Here is a 16,490-nt window from a genome sequence, read left to right on the forward strand (position 1 = left end):
GTAAGGGGCATGGATAGGGTGAATAGCCAAGGTCTTTTCCGCAGAATAGGGGAGTCGAAAACTAGATAGCATAGGTGAGAGTGGAAAGATTTAAAAGAGACCTAAGAGGCAACTTTTTCACGCAAGTATGGAATGAGCTTATTCCATGCCAAGTATGGAGGCATGTAGAATTACAACATTACAACATTACAACATTAAACGAGCATCTGGATGGGAATATAAATAGGAAGGTTTTAAAGGGATATGGGCCAAATGCTGGCAAATGAGACTAGATTAGTTTAGAATATCTGGTCAGCATTGATATATTGGACCAAAGGGCCTGTCTCCAGTTTGTATATCTGAGTCTAAATGACCATCTGTGTTTTGAGAATCACCATTTTGTTTCATTGTTGGTTGATGCTCCGAACCCTTGCTTGGTGAAACCCCTTTTTTCTCTCCCATGTTGTTGCACGTGCTGTAATAAAGGTTAGTTAGCTCGGTTGGCTGGATTGCAAGTTAGCAATGCTGTGATGTCAACAGCGCAGGCTCAAATTTCTGCATCGGCTAAGGTTATCCTGAAAGCTCCACCTTTTCAAACTTGTCCCTCACCTGAGGTGCGGTGACCCTCAGGTTAAACCATCACTTTTTCTGTTATGACAGAGCAGCCCTACTGCCTTCCAGGGCAATGGTGACTTTACTTTTACTCAGTAATAAGTGATTAGAAATTTTATATTCTTTATTGTTTGGTGTATTTCCTTTTGGTGACTTTTGATATGAGACCTAAGGGCAGGGAAGGAAAATGTCTGATCATTAAAAGTGGGGATAAAGTAGGCTTACAGGGAGGAGAAAGTAAGGACTGCACATGCTGGAGATCAGAGTCAAGAGTGTAGTGCTGGAAAACACAGCAGGTCAGGCAGAATCCAAGGAGCAGGAGAATTGACGTTTCGGGCATTAGCCCTTCACCAGGAATGAGGCTTGTGTGTCGGGGCTGAGACATAAATGGGAGGGGGTGAGGTTTGGGGGAAGGTAGCTGGGAAAGCAACAGGTCGATGAAAGTAAGGGAGAAGGTGATCAGTCAGAGTGGGGAGTGAGGGACGGGTCTGAAGGGCGGTGCCGAGTTGCCAGGGCAGGAAGTGCAAAACATGCACCCACACCACTCCCCTCACCGCTGTCCAAGGCCCCAGTGAATCCTTCCACTTCCGTCAGAAATTTACCTGCACCTCTATCAATGTCATTTATTGCATCTGTTGCACCCGGTGTGGTCTCCTCTACATCGGATAGACGGGACGCCTTCTTGCGAATCGTTTCAGAGAACGTCTCTGAGTCACCCGCACCCAGCAACCCCACCGCCCCGTGGGTGAACACTTCAACACCCCCATCTAATCCTTCCAGGACATGCAGGTTCCTGCGCCTCATCCACCTCCAAACCGTTGCCAACCGACGCCTGTAGGAGGAACACCTTATATTTTCTGCCTTGAGATCCTGCCACCACAGGGGATAAATGTAGATTTCAACAGCTTCCTTATTTCCCCTTACCCCACATTATCCCAGTCCCAAGCCTCCAACTTGGCTCTTCCCTCCAGACCTGTCCATCACTCCCCCTCTGACTGATCACCTTCTCCCCAACTTTCAACCACCTATCGCATTCCCAGCTACCTTACTCCAACCCCACCTCTCCCATTTATCTCTCAGCCCCCCGACCCACAAGCTCCATTCCTGATGAAGGGCCTATACCTAAAACATCAATTCTCCTGCTCCTTGGATGCTGCCTGACCTGCTGTGCTTTTCCAGCATTACACTCTCGACACTTGCCTTCACTTGCCTTAACCTGTTTTAACTATTATTTTTGCTAGAACGCTGCACTTAACTTAACACTTATTCATTAATTAATCATGAGGGGGAAACAGCTTTGTCATTTTGCAGCAATGTAATGGAATTTCATGACAATCCAATTTAATTGAAGACCTCTTTGTCTTATACAACGTGATGTGAAAGTTTCGATATAATGGCCTTGATTATATGGTAGACTGTAAAACATTTCTGAATAAAATTTAGCCGAATTACTGGAATTATTGAAAAATCATGCAGAATTTTAAATATAAATTATATTTGTTGTGTGAATGTTGTAATACTGGAAAACTAATAGAAACTAGCACCCTCTCCCAGGGTGAATTAAATATCACTGGAACTTTGTAATAATTGTGTTCATGTAAAACTTTAAAGAGGCTGTTCAAAATTCCTTTGTGATCTAGATAAGCAATTGACAGGTTTTAGAAATATTTGACTTTTTTTCCTGTTAGAAGCATAAAAAGCAAGTGTTGTAGTAAGCCACTTGAGCCTGCTTTGTCATTCAATATGATCATGGCTGATCATCCAAATGCAAACCTTGTTCAAAATTTCTCCACATATCATTTGATCTCTTTAGCCCTAAGAACCCTAAGAAGCCCTAAGAGTGCGAGCAGCAGCTAAGGTAGGACTGTTTGTTTTAAAAGTACTTACCGGTAGCGGGCAGCGGTGTTTTTTTTCACTCTCTCTTCACAGAAAGAGCGGGAGCAGCAGGGGGAAGTGACGACGACCAGAGAGGCAGCCGAGACCCGGAAGCAGGTAGAGCGTAAGCTTACCTGGGTAGGTTTGTTTCCCCTTGAAAAGCGCGCAGCTGAAGAACCCGAGGCACTACGGAGGTAGTGCCTCCCACCCGCCCTCCTCCTCTAACCTAATAATAAGATCCGTTGTGGTAAGTAGGTAAGTGCTGAATTTTGCTTGTTGTATTCTTTAGACCCAGTTTTGTTTTAAAATAAAAGTTAGCTTTAGAGGGATGGCAGTGAAGGCAATGCAATGTTCCTCCTGCAACATGTATGAGGTGAGGGATGCCATGGACGTCCCTGCTGATTACACTTGCAGGAAGTGCACCCATCTCCAGCTCCTCCAAGGCCGTGTTAGGGAACTGGAGCTGGAGTTGGATGAACTTCGGATCATTCGGGAGGCAGAGGGGGTCATAGATCGGAGCTATAGGGAAGTAGTAACTCCAAAGATGGCAGATAGATGGGTGACAGTGAGGGGGACTGGGAGGAAGCAGCCAGTGCAGGGACCCCCTGTGGTCGTTCCCCTCAAGAACAAGTATACCGTTTTGGATACTTGTGGGGGGGACGACTTACCAGGGGTAAGTAACGGGGCTCAAGCCTCTGGCACGGAGCCTGTCCCTGCTACTCAGAAGGGAAGGGTGGAGAAGAGCAGAGCAATAATAATTGGGGACTCGATAGTTCGGGGCACAGATAGGCGGTTTTGTGGGAACGAGAGAGACTCACGTTTGGTATGTTGCCTCCCAGGTGGAAGGGTACGTGATGTCTCTGATCGTGTTTTCCGGGTCCTGAAAGGGGAGGGGGAGCAGCCTGAAGTCGTGGTCCATATTGGCACCAATGACATAGGTAGGAGGAGGGCAGAGGATGTTGGACAGGCTTTTAGGGAGCTAGGTTGGAAGCTCAGAGTTAGAACGAACAGAGTTGTTGTCTCTGGTTTGTTACGCGTGCCACGTGATAGAGAGTCGAGGAATAGGGAGAGAGAAGAGTTAAATGCGTGGCTACAGGGATGGTGCAGGAGGGAGGGATTTCGGTACTTGGATAACTGGGGTTCTTTCTGGGGAAGGTGGGACCTCTATAAACAGGATGGTCTGCACCTGAACCTGAGGGGCACCAGTATCCTTGGGGGGAGGTTTGCTAGTGCTCTTGGGGGGGGGGTGGTTAAACTAACTCTGCAGGGGCATGGGAACCCAGACTGTAGCTTTAGGGTGCAGGACCTGGAGTGTAGGGAGGATAGGAATATGGCATCAATCTTAAAGGAGGGTGCCTGTAAACAGAAGAGTGGCTTGAAGTGTGTATACTTTAATGCCAGAAGTATACGAAATAAGGTAGGTGAACTCGCAGCGTGGGTTGGTACCTGGGACTTCGATGTTGTGGCTATTACGGAGACGTGGCTAGATCAGGGACAGGATTGGCTGTTGCAGGTTCCAGGGTTTAAATGTTTTAGTAGGGTCAGAGGTGGGGGTAAAAGAGGGGGTGTGTGTGGCTTTGCTTGTCAAAGATAGTATTACAGCGGTGGAAAGGAAGATGGACGAAGATTTGCCATCTGAGGTAGTTTGGGTTGAGATTAGGAATAGAAGAGGTGAGGTCACCCTGTTAGGAGTCTTTTACAGGCCTCCTAATAGTCTTCGAATCGTTGAAGAAAGGATTGCGAAGATGATTCAGGAGAAGAGTGACAGTAATAGGGTGATTGTTATGGGAGACTTTAACTTTCCTGATATTGATTGGGTAAGCTATAGCTCAAGTTCGTTAGATGGGTCAGTGTTTGTGCAATGTGTGCAGGAGAGTTTCCTGACACAATATGTAGATAAGCCAACAAGAGGTGAGGCCATACTGGATTTGGTTCTGGGTAACGAACCAGGCCAGGTACTAGAACTAGAGGTAGGTGAGCACTTTGGGGACAGTGACCACAATTCGGTGATTTTTACTCTAGTGATGGAGAGGGATAAGTGTGTACTACAGGGAAAGAGTTATAGCTGGGGGCAGGGAAATTATGATGCGTTGAGGCATGACTTAGGATGTGTGGATTGGAAAAGTGGATTCCAAGGCAAGAACGTAATTGAAATGTGGAACTTGTTCAAGGAGCAACTATTGAGTGTCCTTGATAAGTACGTACCTATCACGCAGGGAGGAAAGGGTCGTGTGAGGGAGACGTGGTTTAATAAGGAGTTGGAATCCCTTGTTAAATGGAAGAGGGCGGCCTTTGTAAAGATGAGGCGTGAAGGTTCAATAGGGGCGATTGAGAGTTATAAGGTAGCCCGGAAGGACCTGAAGAGAGAGCTAAGAGCAGCAAGGAGGGGACATGAAAGGTCCTTAGTTGGTAGGATTAGGGAAAACCATAAGGCTTTCTATAGGTATGTTAGGAATAAAAGAATGACTAGGGTAGGAATAGGTCCAATCAAGGATAGTAATGGGAAGTTGCGTGTGGAGGCTGAAGAGATTGGGGAGGCACTGAATGAATACTTTTCGTCAGTATTCACTCAGGAACAGGACATTGTTGTCGATATGAATACTGAGGCACGAATAAGTAGAATGGATGGCTTTGAGGTATGTAGAGAAGAGGTGTTGGAAATTCTGGCAAGGGTGAAAATAGATAAGTCCCCTGGGCCTGATGGCATTTATTCTAGGATTCTCTGGGAAGCAAGGGAGGAGATTGCAGAGCCATTGGCCTTGATTTTTGTGTCCTCTTTGTCTACAGGAGTAGTGCCAGAGGACTGGAGGCTAGCAAACGTGGTTCCCTTGTTCAAGAAGGGGAGTAGGGATAATCATAGTAACTATAGGCCAGTGAGTCTCACTTCTGTTGTGGGCAAAGTCTTGGAGAGAATTGTAAGGGATAGGATTTATGCACATCTGGATAAGAATGATGTGATCAAGGATAGTCAGCATGGTTTTGTGAAGGGCAGGTCGTGCCTCACAAACCTTATTGAATTCTTTGAGAAGGTGACTAAGGAGGTAGATGAGGGGAAAGCGGTAGATGTGGTATATATGGATTTTAGTAAGGCGTTTGATAAGGTCCCCCATGGTAGGCTACTGCAGAAAATACAGAGATATGGCATTGAGGGTGAGTTGGAGGTTTGGATTAGGAATTGGCTGGCTGGAAGAAGACAGAGGGTAGTAGTTGATGGCAAAGGTTCATCTTGGAGTGCCGTCACTAGCAGTGTTCCGCAAGGATCTGTTTTGGGACCATTGCTGTTTGTCATTTTTATAAATGACCTGGAGGATGGGTCAAAGGTTGGGTGAGCAAGTTTGCGGATGATACGAAAGTCGGAGGAGTTGTAGACAGTGAGGAAGGATATGGCAGGTTACAGCGGGATATAGAGAAGCTGCAGAGCTGGGCAGAAAGGTGGCAAATGGAGTTCAATGTAGCTAAGTGTGAGGTGATTCACTTTGGTAAGAGTAATAAAAAGATGGATTACTGGGCTAATGGCAGACTACTTGGTAGTGTGGAAGAGCAGAGGGATCTTGGTGTCCATGTACACAGATCTCTGAAAGTTGCCACCCAGGTAAATAGTGCAGTGAAGAAGGCATATGGCGTACTGGCTTTTATTGGTAGAGGAATTGAGTTCCGGAGTCCTGAGGTCATGCTGCAGTTGTATAAGACTCTGGTGCGGCCGCATCTGGAATATTGTGTGCAGTTTTGGTCGCCATACTATAGGAAGGATGTGGAGGCACTGGAACGGGTGCAGAGGAGGTTTAGCAGGATGTTGCCTGGTATGGTAGGAAGATCCTATGAGGAAAGGCTGCGGCACTTGGGGTTGTTTTCATTGGAGAAAAGAAGGTTTAGGGGTGACTTGATAGAGGTGTACAAGATGATTGGGGGTTAGATAGGGTTGACAGTGAGAACCTTTTTCCACGTATGGAGTCAGCTATTACAAGGGGGCATAGCTTTAAATTAAGGGGGGGTAGATATAGGACTGACGTTAGGGGTAGGTTCTTCACTCAGCGAGTCGTAAGTTCATGGAATGCCCTGCCAGTAGCAGTAGTGGACTCTCCCTCTTTATGGGTATTTAAGCGGGCATTGGATAGGTATATGGAGGATAGTGGGTTATTGTAGGTTAGGTGGGCTTTGATCGGCGCAACATCGAGGGCCGAAGGGCCTGTACTGCGCTGTATTCTTCTATGTTCTATGTTCTATGTTCTAACTATACCTATCTCTTAAAAATATTCAATATTTTTTTCCGGAAATACGTTTTATGGCAGACAGTTTTGTTAGTTCACCACTATTTGGATGAAAAAATATTTCCTCATTTCACTTCTGAATAGCCGAATCCTATGTCCTTTCGACTATGATCACTGGTTCTGGCCTATCCCACTATGAAGGCCAACATACCATTTACCTTCATTGCCTGCTGCACTTGCATGCTTACTCTCAGTGACTGGTGGTCAAAGACACCTTTAGTTGCACCTCCAACGTTCCCATTCTATTCAGATAATTTCTCTTTCTGTTTTTGCAAACAAATATATGACATGTATCCAAATATTATTTCATCTGTCATGCATTTTCCCTATCACTCAACTTATTCAAATCACACTGAAGCATCCCTGTATAGTCCTCACAGTCCATCCTTCTCTCAGTTCACCCTTCCACCCAGCTTTGTGTCACCCACAAACCTAGAAATAGTAATAGATCCTTCATAAAAATCATCTATATATATTGTGAATAACTGGTCTCTGTAGTACGTCACTGGTCACTGGCTGCCACTCAGAAAATTACCTGTTTGTTCCAGCTCTTTGTTTTCTGTCTGTCAACTGGCTGTCTGTCTATGCAAATACACAACCCCCAATCTCACATGTTATTTGCTAATTTCTTCTGTGGGACCTTATCAAAAACCTTCTGAAGTCATCGGAACACTCACTGGTTTCACTTTATAAATGCTACTAGTTATATCCTCAAACTTTCAGTAGATTTGCTCAGTATTATTCCCTCTCTTAAACACATGCGGCTCTGTCCAATCCATCCTCATGACACAAGAGGCCCAGCAATCACTTCCCGAGCTTCCCACAGGGTTTTAGGGTACACCTGATCGGGCCCTGGGGATTTACAAAGCTTTATGTGTTTCAAGACACCAGTATCACCACCTCGTCAGGATGGACATGTTCAAGATGTCACCATCTATTTCTCCACATTCTATGTCTAAAATGCTCCTTACATAAAACACTGCAGCATACATACACAATTCGACTTTTATGGGCCTTGAGCAGTGATACAGAACAAAGCGACCTCGGGGTTCAGATTTCTGAGATTTGCTGCAAATTTCGACAGGGTGGTTAAAAAGGTGTTTAGCATGCTTGCCTTGATTGCTCAGACCTTTGGGTACGGGAGTTGGGACGTTATGTTGAGGTTGTACAGGATGTTGGAGAGGCCTCCTCTGGAATACTGTGCTCAGTCCTGCTTGTGCTGTCATAGGTTAGCACTGCTGCCTCACAGCGCCAGAGACCTGGGTTCATTTCCCGCCTCAGGCGACTGACTGTGTGGAGTTTGCACGTTCTCCCCGTGTCTGCGTGGGTTTCCTCCGGGTGCTCCGGTTTCCTCCAACAGTCCAAAAATGTGCAGGTTAGGTGAATTGGCCATGCTAAATTGCCCGTAGTGTTAGATGTACGGGTAAATGTAGGGGAATGGGTATGGGTGGGTGCGCTTCGGCGGGTCGGTGTGGACTTGTTGGGCCGAAGGGCCTGTTTCCACACTGTAAGTAATCTAAAAAGTAATCTAATCTAAAGGAAAGATATCATTAAATTGGAGTGGATTCAGAAGGTATTTACGAGGATGTTGATGGGAATGTATGGTTTCAATTATAAGTAGAGGCTGGATAGAGAGGGACATTTTTCACTGGAATGTCGGAGTTTGAGGGGTGACCTTGGTAGAGCAATATAAAACCTCAAGAGAAAGGATAATGTGAATGGCAGGTGCCCTTGCCAGGAAGGCGGTGTATTTTAAGACTAAAGGTGTTGTGGTGTGGGTGGGGGAAGTTGACAGGGAAAGTTCTGGGGTGGGGAGGGGAATGGTGAAAGGGAAGGCGCTTTGGTGGGGAAGGGGGATGTTGAGAGGGAAGGCGGTGGGGTGGGAAGGGAGTTGTTGAGAGGAAAGGTGCTTGGGTGAGGAGCGAGCTATTGCGAGGGAAACTTCTGAGGTGGGGAGGGGGATGATGAGAGGGAAGGTTCTGGGTTGGGGAGGGGCATGATGAGAGGGAAGGTGCTGGGGTGGGGGAGGGGTATAGTGAGAGGGAAGGCGATGGGGTGGGAAAGCAGGATATTGCGAGGGAAGTTGCTGGGGTTGGGAAGGGGGATGTGGAGAGAGAAGATGCTGGGGTGGGGATCGGATTGTTGAGAGGGAAGGTTCTGGGGTGGGGAAGGTGTATGTTGTGAGGGAAGGCGGTGGGTGGTAAGCAGATTGTTGAGTGAAAATGCTGGGGTGGTGGAAGGGGATTCTGCGAGGGAAGGTTCTGTGGTGCGGAGGGGAATGGTGAGAGGGAAGGCGCTGGGGTGGGGAAGGGGAATGTTGAGAGGGAAGGTGCTGGGGTGGGAGATGGGGATGTGGAGAGAGAAGGCGTTGGGGTGGGGGAGGGGTGTGTGGAGAGAGAAAGTGTTGGGGTGGGCGAGGGGGACGTGGAGAGAAAAGGTGTTGGGGTGAGGGAGGGAGTGTTGAGAGGGAAGATGGTGTTGGGAGGAGGTGGATGTGGAGAGGGAATGTGCTGGGGTCAGGGAGGGGGATGTGGAGAGATAAGATGCTGGTGTGGGGAGGGGGTTGTTGAGAGGGAAGGTGCTGGTGTTTGCTGGGGAATGTTGAGAGGGATGGGGCAGTGGTGGGGAGGGGGATGTTGAGAGGGAAGGTCCTGGTGTGGGGAGTGGGCCAGTGTGACCAAGAAAGTGGACAATGGAGGTGAGTGGAATATGGCTGATGGTGGCATTTTGGAGTCGACTGAAATGCCGGCCGATGATCTATATTCTCCATCTAAACAGAGATCCTGAGCTTCCAGTTACCTGCCACTTTAACACAACACCCTGTTCGCTGACCAACATCTGTCTCACGCTTTCTGCAGTCTTCCAGCAAAGAACAGCATCAATTGGGAGAACAACGCCTCATTTTCCATTTGGAACCGTGCTACCCTCCAGATTCATTACCAAGTTCAGTAGTTTTACAGCCTGAACTCGCCCACGCCCTAGCCCACACTACCTATGGTTAACCATCAAGTCTCCATTAACAGCGATTCACCCTCGTAACAACATTCTTTATACAACTCTTTTTCTCACTCTATCCCTACCTATCCTTTACTTCTTACTTCCTCCCGCAACCTTTCCTTCAGCATATAAACCAACATTTTCTGACTATCAGCTCTGAGGAAGGGTGACCAGATCCGAAATGCTAACTCTGAAATCACTTTGCAGATGGTGCCAGACCTGCTGAACTTGTCCAACACCTTCTGGTTGTTGTTTCTGATTTACATCATCCGCCGTTCTTTTGATTTTACTTCACTGGGAGTTTCTAATTCAGGTCTAGCAGCCTACACTGTTTATAAACCCTGCCAGTCCACACTAACTCCATTTCTCTCTCAGTCTCAGCTGTCTCTCCCACTCCCTTCACACTCACTGACCACACCCCCATGGCTTCACAGTGACACTGCGCCACAGCTCATGGACAGGTGACACCTTGCTGGCCATGCCGTCATTCAGTCCCATTGGATGCAGAACCGTCCAAGTCTCCTCCTATTGGTGCGAACCTGGAGTCAACAGTTCATGGTCACATGTCATTCTGCTGGATCCACCCCGATTTTCTCTCCAATTGGCTGCAGCACCACACTCCTATTGGTCTGCAGCTGCCATCAATCATCCAGGCCCAATTGTGAGGTGAGTGCTGGGATCCTTCCTCTGTCTGCCCTGGGATGAGCTTCATCATTCACAGTGAATGGTGCAGTATCACGGAGCACAGGGGCTGAGAGCTATCCAGCCCATTGCGACTGTGCTCTCTCCCTCTGGAGTTGTTGCAAATCTGTCCCAACCCCCCTCTCATTTGTACACAACTCTCCAAATCTTCCCTCAAAAAGTTGTACCAAATCTGTTTGAAAATAACAACTGAATCAGCATCCACCTGGCATTCCGACTGTTCCAGATGCTCAGAAATTACTGAGTAAAACAATCTTCACACTTTCACCTGCATTATTTGCCAATGAAAGAAGTTACTAAAAATTGTGATAAAGTTTATAATTTCTCTCTGTCTCTCTGTAAATTAAATGTTACTGAAAATTACCTGCTTCTGGTCGAAATTACTGCTTAACATTCTCAGCTCCAAGGAGAATTATCTGAAATTGTTCTACATCTCCATAAAAGAGAAAACTATCTTAGTTTTAATTTATTAGTGTCTTAGAGATGTACAACACAGAAACAAACCCTACGCTCCAATACATGCATGCCAACCAGGAATCCAGGATTCCCATTTGCCTGGAGCTGGCTCATATCCCTCGAAGCCCTTCCCCTTCATGTACCCAATCAGATGCCTTTTAAATGTTGTAATTGTACTACTGTCCACCCCTTCCTCAGGCTGCTCATTCCATACAAGCACCACCCTCGACGTGAAGAAGTTGCCCCTCAGATCCCTTTTAATCTTTTCCCTCTCACCTTAAGCATGTGCCCTCCAGTTTTGGACCAACCACACATGGGAAAATGATTCTACCTCTTCACCTTATGCTCATCATGATTTTATAAATCTTGAGAAGATCACCTCTCAGTCTGTAACTGTAAGAAACGGGGAAGTGTGTTGTTTTTTACAGAAATAGAAAAGGAAGGGAGTGTATGCGTAGAAATGGGGTCTAAGCAAGTATTAGGGAAATGTATCTTTACTTTCAATACATAATTATGGATAATTAAGTACTAACCTTAATGTAGAATTATTAAAGAAAATAATTCCTTTCATCATAACGTTTAAAACAACAGTCTCAGCAAAAAAAGCTAAGATTGCTGAAACACATAAACGAGGCAAGAAAAGATACATTGTCAATACGTATGTTCAGGAATGGAATGTACCTATGAACAATGGAAGATGTTGCAAGCAAAGTAAAACAACACCACGATACAAGTTTAACCTTATGTCAGCACTGACAGAGGGAAAGGTTGCCAACTTGGACAGGGGGAAAAACAATAAAGGCGGAACACAGAGGGGTCGTGGTAGAAAATAATAAGAAAGATTGGGTAATATAGGAACCGGGAGAGATGACCTCACGCAACTCAAAGGTATAATTGAGTAGTAATTTGAATTTTCATCGCTTTAATTGCTCTCTGCAATTGGGGTCCTTTCTTGCAAGATCGTAGAATAAATTGTCTTGTTTCCAATTTTGGTGGTCCCGTCTGAATTTTATTGATTTTGTTTCTAACAGATTTGGGTGCTCGTCCTGGGAACCCAAGCTCTGGTCGCACGATAATTGTTGGGAAAATGAAGAAGGTGCACCTCGCTGATTTCGGCAGTCTTTAGTTTCCCTCTTTGCCGCAGTGGCTCGGGCAAGCGAGATCCGGACTGAGAGACTGTGGAAACAAGACGGGTGAGACCCGGGGGGTTCGGTACGGTAACTCTTGTGCACAGGACCCGGGTAAGGAAAAGGTATTAAATAAGTATTATCCGGGTGACCGGGGTAGGCATCGGTATTTGCTGCCATCACCACGGGCCAGAGCGCGCTGACACGCGGCAGGTTTGCTCGGGTAAATCTTTTATACACAAAACCCGGGTAAGATATTGATCTGTATATCATCGAGCGGCCGGGGCAGGCAACGGTTGATACTGCCATTGCCGTGGGACAGAGCACGCTGACACACCGGGGCTTTGGTCAGGACAATCTTATGTATACAAGACATGGGTATCCGGGCGGCCGGGATAGGTAGCGATTATTGTCTGGGTAAGTAACGGGATGGTTGCTGCCAGGTATTGCCGCGAGACGAGGCGCATTCGACCAGGCAACTCTGACGCACAGACCAAGGTATGAAAATGGACCATTAAGTATTGCCTTGGTGGTCGGGCATGTACAAGAAGTACTTTGAATTCGCAACACATTAATTAAGGTAGTTAATTGGCTAAATTAATCGGATGAGTGAGGTGCCTACCTGATTCGACCACCCAGCCATTGAGCGGTTGTTAAGAGTGAAAATCCCCCACGTGAAGGTCAGGACTCTAAAGTGGGTGCTGAAGAAGGTGACACTGAACCTCAGTAAGGTTAATTAAGTTACATAAAGAAACGGCCGAGTATTGAAATGGGAAATAATACTAGTGATTTAAGTGTAGAACGACAGCCCTTCAGGAAAAATGTTATGAGAGAGGTATAACCATCGGATGCGAGGAAAGGATTAAAAAATTTTTTAAAGTTTTGTTATTTTGTCTGGACAAAGGAAAGCATTAAAACCCCAAGTATATTTTGGCCGAAATATGGTTCATACGAAGATTGGCTATGTCAAGAATTAAATGTCTATGTAAATAAAAAATGGTACTCCCGTAAATAATCTGACTATGCCACTTGTTGGATAGGGAGCCCGAGAATCTTTGTTTTGAAAAATTCAGAAAAAAGATGATGAGGAATCAAATATTTCCCATTGGGATCCTTTGCCAAATCTAACCCCCCACCTTACAACAACGACAATAATGGTCTGTCGACGTCTTTCTCCTCTCCCACAGCGCCCTCTCCAGTGAAAGAATGTGAAAATGGTCCAGGGGAAGAACCTCCCCTGAGTCCGATTAAAACTGGATCAGCAATGAAAAAGAGGGAAAAGGGTGACATAGGTGGCGCAACGGCACAAATATAGACCGTTAGAGAAGTACCCATAGGAAATGGTGAAATTGGATATGTCAATGCACCACTGACTAGCAGCGAAGTCAGATCTTTTAAAAATGAAATGAAAAGTTTAATTGAGGACTCTACAGGATTGGCAGAACAGTTGGATCAGTTCTTGGGGCCGAATTATATACATGGGCTGAATTGATAAGCAGTCTGGGGACATTATTTACAGGAGACGAAAGGGGTCTGATTAGAAGAACTGCCCTGAAGGAATGGGAAAAGAGACATCCGGTTTCTGAAAGAGTACTACCAGCTGAAAATAAATTCCCCACTGTGGACCCTCATTGGGAGGGCATGGATGAACATGATAGTGGAGAAATGAGGGACTTTCGAGAAATGGTTATTTTGGGTATGAGAGAAGCAGCACCCAGATCTCAGAATTTCTTTAAAGCATTTGAAGTGAGGCAGGAGAAAGATGAAGCCCCGTCAGCCTTTTTGCAAAGACTAAGAAAGGCCACTGGAAAATATTCGGGAATGGATCCCGATGATCCAGTAGCTCAGGGACTCTTAAAGGTCCGGTTTGTTACTAACTCACGGCCAGACTTATAAAAAAAATTTACAGAAATTAGAGGGATGGAGTGAAAAACAGATGGAAGAATTGTTGCATGAAGCACATAAAGTATATGTGAAAAGAGAAGACGAAAAGCAAAAACAGAAGGTTAGGATATTGGTTGCAGTGGTCGAGAAAAATATGAATAGAAAATTAGGACAAGAAAGAAAAGCAATGGATAGTAAGGGGAGAAGGCAGCAGGCAGGATATTATTATGGTGGAAAACAGGAAATTTTAGAAGGGAATGTGCAAAGTTAGGACAACAAATTGAAGCTATTTCATTGATGACTTTTGATGAAGAATAGGGGAGTCAGGGATTCCTTCCTCCCGAGACCCACCGGCAACCCCTGATAAATTTGAAAGTGGGACCTAAAGGGGAGGAGGCAGTGTTTTTGGTGGATACAGGAGCGACACGGTCATCTCTAAGTTTTAGACCTCGCGGTGTTAAATTAACTAATAATACTTTCAGAGTTTCTGGTGTAAAGGGCAAAGGATTCTTAGTACCCATTTTCCAGCCGACCCTTATAAAGGGAAATAATGAAGAAGTGACGGGGCAACTATTATATATTCCTGATGTTGGAAGCACTCTTTTGGGTAGAGATTTAATAATTTTGCTAAACTTAAAGATTGGAGTAGAGAATAGTTCAATAACTGTAACAATAAATAAAGTGAGAGTTAGTGATGAAGAACAGATAAATCCTAACGTGTGGGCGAGACCCGGCAACATGGGTCGTTTAAACATCAATCCCAACGTAATTATACTGTCCCAAGAGAATAAAGCAGTCAGGCTTAAAAAATATCCGGTTTCATTAGAGGGGCGCAAGTGTTTACAACCAGTAATAGATTCTCTAGTAAAAGAACTACTACTGGAAACATGCATTTCTCCTTTAATACCCGAATACTACCAGTCCAGAAGCCAGATGGGACTTACCGACTGGCACAAGATCTCAGATCAGTGAACCGTCTGGTCCGGACATGGTACCCAGTGGTGCCCAACCTATACACCCTTTTTAGTAGAATACCGAGTAACCACCGCTGGTTTTGTGTAATAGATTTAAAGGATGCATTCTGGGCTTGTCCTTTAGCCCCAGAGAGCCGCGACATGTTCACTTTTGAATGGGAAAACCTATACACTGGCAGAAAACAATAATTCCGATGGACAGTACTCCCCAGAATCACCTAACTTATTCGGGCAAGTACTAGAAGAAGTCCTGGAACAATAAAAAATTCCTCGGGAAACGTCACTGTTACAATATGTGGATGATCTACTAGTGTCAGGACAAAAGACAAACGATGTAAGTTCAGCCACCAATGGATTGTTGAATTTCATACAACAATCAGGTTTAAGATTATCCAAAAATAAATTGCAATATGTAAAAAAAGAAGTAAAATACTTAGAACACCTTATTAGTGAGGGAATTAGACGCATTAACCCCGAAAGAATTCAAGGGATAGTAGAACTGCCCCTCCCGAACACCAACGAGAATTAACAAAGTTCCTGGGGCTGATGGGTTATTGCAGATTATTGATAGAAACCTATGCCCAGTAAGCGAAAGTGTTATATTACAAAGTGACAGAATCAGAACACGAAAAACTGTACTGGACAGAAGAGGAAAAGGAAGGGTTACTTTAATTGAAGAGTAGTTTAACACAAGCTCCAGTATTGGCCCTCCTTTCACGAGAGAAACTATTTCACCTTTTTGTGACAGTAATCGATGGACCAGCTTTAGGTGTGTTAACACACAAGGGGGGAGAGAAGAAACAGCCCATAGCCTTCCTGTCCAAAATCCTGGAAACTGATTCAAGGGGATAGCCTAATGTCTGCAGGCAGTTGCAGCAACTGCCACTTTGGTAGAAGAAAGCTGGAAACTCACTTTTGGAGGAGCGCTAGTAGTTAGTGCCCCCCCATCAAGTCAGAACTGTGTTAAACCAAAAGGCAGGGAGATGGTTAACAGATTCACGATTTTTTAAATATGAGGACATCCTGATGGAAAAAGATGACCTGGTGTTAGCAACAGACACCTGTCTAAGCCCAGCTACCTTCTTATGGAAGGGAAACCCCTAGACAAACGAGAACTAGAACATGACTGTTTAGATATCATAGAGTATCAGACCAAAATTAGACAGGACCTGAGAGATCTACGTTTACATGACGGGGATAGATTGTTTATAGATGTATCATCGAGAGTAGTGGAATGAAAAGGACACAATGGATAGACCAAACCTGTGAATTGTACGCATTAAATCAAGCTTTAAAACACTTAGTGAATCGGGATGGAACAATTTACATTGACTCTAAATATGCTTACGGAGTAGTCCATAAGTTTGGAAATATATGGCAAGAACGGAAACTAATCAATAGTCGGGGAAAGGAGTTAGTAAATGAAGAATTAATAGGAAAAGTATTAAAAAGATGGAATTACTCTGATAAATAGCTATAGTCCCTATACCTGGACATCAGAAGGGGAGTACTGTAGAAGCAAAGGGAAACAGACTAGCAGACGAAATAGCCAGACAGGCAGCTATGAACCGTCCAGAAACAAGGATACAGGTTCTTATACCCCTAATTGAATCTTT

Source organism: Chiloscyllium punctatum, chromosome 18, assembly GCF_047496795.1.
Source record: "Chiloscyllium punctatum isolate Juve2018m chromosome 18, sChiPun1.3, whole genome shotgun sequence".
NCBI classification, from domain to species: domain Eukaryota; kingdom Metazoa; phylum Chordata; class Chondrichthyes; order Orectolobiformes; family Hemiscylliidae; genus Chiloscyllium; species Chiloscyllium punctatum.